The sequence below is a fragment of the Rhipicephalus sanguineus genome, chromosome 1, assembly GCF_013339695.2.
Source record: "Rhipicephalus sanguineus isolate Rsan-2018 chromosome 1, BIME_Rsan_1.4, whole genome shotgun sequence".
Classification (NCBI taxonomy): domain Eukaryota; kingdom Metazoa; phylum Arthropoda; class Arachnida; order Ixodida; family Ixodidae; genus Rhipicephalus; species Rhipicephalus sanguineus.
In genome coordinates, this window is record NC_051176.1 from 144815457 (window position 1) to 144819883 (window position 4427).

The window sequence follows — 4427 nt, forward strand, 5'->3', positions numbered from 1 at the left end:
AACTGCTGTAGAAACTGTACTGCTTCCTGTCTGTTTCACTAAAGCGTCAATAATTAACTTATATACTTGTGACCTGTGCCCAGTTTGAGCAAAAATGTAAACGCTTTGCTCGAGGAACAATACATCTATGGGTGTGTCCAGACAAGATCGAACACGAGGTCCTGGTCACCATTGTGACAGGGATTGGGATCGGGATTTGACGCATGTATTTTTTCCCCCTGCTGTTATGCCCGAAGCCGTAAAATATTGTGATAAACGCACGGCTTGCGTTGAATATTATATCTCCTGACGCACATAAATAAAGTATTGTAAAAGTGGTGCTTTAATAAAGCAAAAGACTTGGACACACTTCTGTTCACAGCCGGCTGACACAAGTGTTCTGGCACGAGATGGAGAACAACTGCAGTTTGAGTTGTTCGACCGTCGTAAGCGCGTATGACAGCTTCCTTTAGATGTCAATGGCTTGCTTTTGTGTCATGTGTTGCTGATAGAGGGAACCTAATTATCTTTAGGCCATCAGAAGAGAGGAAGCAGCACAAGAGCACACTACTGGAGGCGCTCACTGCGAAATTGCCGGCAGTGTTTTAGTTGTATAATATGGATTTTGTTGGCACTTAGCAGCCTTTAACTTTCACAGGGATGTATTCCTTATCTCGTTCGTCCTCTGAGCGTAGTTTGGCGCCTAAGCGGAGCTCGTCCGCAGTCGAAGCGGTACTCATGTAATGTGAGCGCCCGCAGCATCGAGCGGCCGCTGCTGCGGGTTTGTCAAGCGGCTGATCGCAACACAAAGCTTGCTGAACCATGACACCTGGCTGCGAGTTTCTTGGTGTGGAGCTGCTGCTTTGCGATTATGTCGCCTACAATTATCTTGGACAAATTATATCCGATTTTCAGCACATAACGAAACGCGTGGTTGCTAGGCTGACTTGGTCCCATGTGACGCATCATAACTTGTTAGCAACCAAAATAATGCAACGTTTTTTAAAGCAGAATTGTAGATGACGTCCTTGACTTCAATCAGATAGATTTAAAAAAATCAACAGTGGCCTTTTTGAGAAAACTATTTTCAAACTTCGGCGTTTCTGGTAAATCACTTACGTTTCAGCACAATTATGGAGCGAAACGAAGCGCGATAAAGCCACCGAAATTATTTTAAAAGAGAGCGCAGATATCAAAGTTAACATTTACCGATTTTTATAATCCTCAGTTTAACTTCTTTGCAGCAATAATTTTCTGAAATACAGGTATTTTGTGCGATTTGTCAAGTTTGTGATTTTTTTCTTAAAAACTTATTCGACAGGTAAGGAAAATAATAGACTCATAAGACTGTATCTTACCTGTTCTTTGAGGGGAATAAATACTGTGACCAAGAAGTGCACCGTTGTTCCTTAGATGTGCTCGAAATTCAGAAATGGTGAAATTGGTGGGAAAGTGTTTCTTGCGGCCAAAATTTCTATATTTTTTTTTTCAGGCGAACATTTTTTTTCACGAAACTAACTTCGATACCATTATTCTGGGTCTAACGCCTATGCCTACAGTTTTTTAATCAAAATCGGGAATGGTGACCGGGACCCCGTGTTCGATCTTATCTGGACACACACCCCTTACGATATATACTAATTATATCACTGATTCTAGAATTGCTAACCGGCGTTGACAGTGATTCCGAAAGGCGAACAGTGATGGCGCATCTAAATACCATGGCGACATAAACAGCATTGCACGCGTAGCCCTTGCTCTAAATGCCTTGACGCAGATACGAATGCGATAACGATAATATGAAATGTTCTTGCTGCTGATGGTAGTTTGAGACTCGGTCCCCCAGTACAGCAGCATTATGATATATCTATTAGGCAGCAGTCGCACGTGTAGCGTTATTGAATCAACACTACTCTCTCCTTGGGATTATCACCGCTTGTGTAACTTTGTGTAGCACGCGCACCACTTCCCAGGAATGATATGGGCTAGTGTTAGCCAGCCTTACCGGGGTCGTCACCATGTTTCTCAATGCACATTGTAAAATAAAGAAGAGAGAGAGAGAAGAGGGAGAAAGGAAAGACAGGGAGGTTAACCAGAAGCAGTCTCCGGTTTGCTACCCTGCACGTGGGAAGGGGAAAGGGAATGTAAAAGAATGAAAGAGAAGAAGAAGAGTTTGTGACGACAACACGCGACAAAATACAACAACAACAAAACAAAACAAAACAAAACGAAGTCATAACCGCAGTCCAAGTACTACACAGCACCATTTTCTTCCAGCAGTCACAGTTTGACGTTGAGTCCGGTTGCGTGGAGAAACCTCAACAACGCCCTCAGAGCGGCTTGCGCTGAAGACCGGGTAGGCCAGGGCCCTAGGATTTTGTTCTCCGTGAGAGGGCGGTTGTCCAGCTGGCCTAATGCGGCTGAGAGGGCCGTTCTTTCGGAGCTGAAGCGGGTGCACTCACAGAGAAGGTGCGCGACTGTTTCGCTGCACCCGCAGACTTCACACGACGGGCTCTCAGCCATTCCAATAATATACGAATAGGCATTTGAGAAGGCCACTCCAAGCCATAGACGGACCAGCAGGGTAGAGTCACGTCGTGATAAGGTGGACGGGATGCGTAATTCAAGATCAGGGTCCAAGGCATGCAGCCGTGCACTTGTAAATGTAGATGATGACTTCCACAAGTCCAACGTTATGCGACGAGCTAGCATACGAAGTTCTCTTGCGGCGTCCGATCTTGACAGGGGAATGGTGACACTGCTGACACCGTCATGAGCGGATCGGGCAGCTGCATCCGCTTGGTCATTTCCCTGAATGCCGCAGTGACTAGGCAGCCACTGGAATACTACTCGGTGCCCTTTTTCTATTGCTTCATGGTGGATTTGCCTGATTTCCGCGACGAGCTGCTCATGTGCGCCATGACGTAAAGCGGAGAGTAGACTTTGGAGGGCTGCTTTGCTATCGCAGAAGATAGACCACGAATTAGGTGTCTGCTCCATGACAAATTGAAGAGCAGCACGGAGCGCTACTAGTTCAGCAGCTGTAGTGGAGGTTGCGTGAAACATTTTGAGCTGTATTGTGATAGCTCTTGCTGGAATTATTACGGCGGCGGTTGAGCTTGTAGTCATAACTGAACCATCAGTGTAAATATGGGTGTGAGCAATGTACACCTCATGTAAATACAGTAGTGCAGCCTGTTTAAGGGCAACCGATGACATTCTTCTTTTCATCGTAATTCCTGGTATGGTAAGGCGCACTTCGGGTCGATGTAGGCACCATATAGGCGAGGATGGCCTTGCTGCAGGCGTATAGTTCGATGGCAAAGAAGTACTATGGGCAGCAATAGTGCGGCTGAATGTTGTATGCGGCCTTTGTGCAGGTAAAGATGCGAGATGGTGCGAAGGTACCCGGGCAAGGTGTCGAATATGCACCCTGAGGGTATCAGTGGTCACGTATGTTGATACAGGATGGTCTCCTGCAATGACGACTGTTGCCGCTGTAGACGCACATTTCGGAAGACCAAGGCATGTCCTTAGAGCTTGAGCTTGCAGGCCCTGGAGTGCGTTCAAATTTGTTTTGCAGGTATTTCCCATCACAGGAAGACTGTATCTTGCAAAACCGAGAAATAAGGCATTATAGAGCTGCAGCATAGACCTTACTGATGTGCCCCACGACTTTCCACCCAGAAACTTGAGAAGGTGCGATATGGTAGCCAGCCGTCTCTTCAAGTACAAAACGTGTGGCGTCCATGATAAATCGCGGTCGATGATTACGCCTAAAAAGCGGTGCTTCCGGTCGTGGACAACTGCTTGCCCATTGATCGTTATTGTGTACTGCCGCATTGTCTTGCGTGTAAATGCGACAAAGCAGCACTTCTCCGGTGACAGTTCTAGATTTTGATTTTTCAAGTACAACGCGGTCAGCGTAGCTGCCTTTTGTATCCGGGCTCGTAGTTGTAGACGTGTCACTGCAGATGCCCAGATGCAGATGTCGTCTGCATATATAGATACATGGACTGTATTGGGCAAACATTTCGTGAGGCCGACGAGCACAAGGTTGAATAGTGTCGGGCTCAACACACCACCTTGTGGCACTCCACGTCCTGTCTGATGGTAAGATGTGGCGCCTTCCTCAGTGACCATGAAAAAACTTCTACCAGTCAAATAGCTGCGTATCCACTCGAATGTTCGGCCGCCAATTCCGACTTCAGTCAACGCGTCTATTATTGCGCCATGCGTTACATTGTCGTAGGCGCCTTTTATATCGAGGAACAATGCTGCTGTGAGGCGTTTCAGGCGTTTCTGATGTTGGACAAACGTGACTAAGTCAATCACGTTGTCAATAGAGGAGCGCCCCCGTCGGAAGCCTGCCATAGAGTCTGGGTAAACGCTGTACCATTCCAGATACCACTCCAAGCGTGTCAGCACCATCCTTTCCATAACCTTCC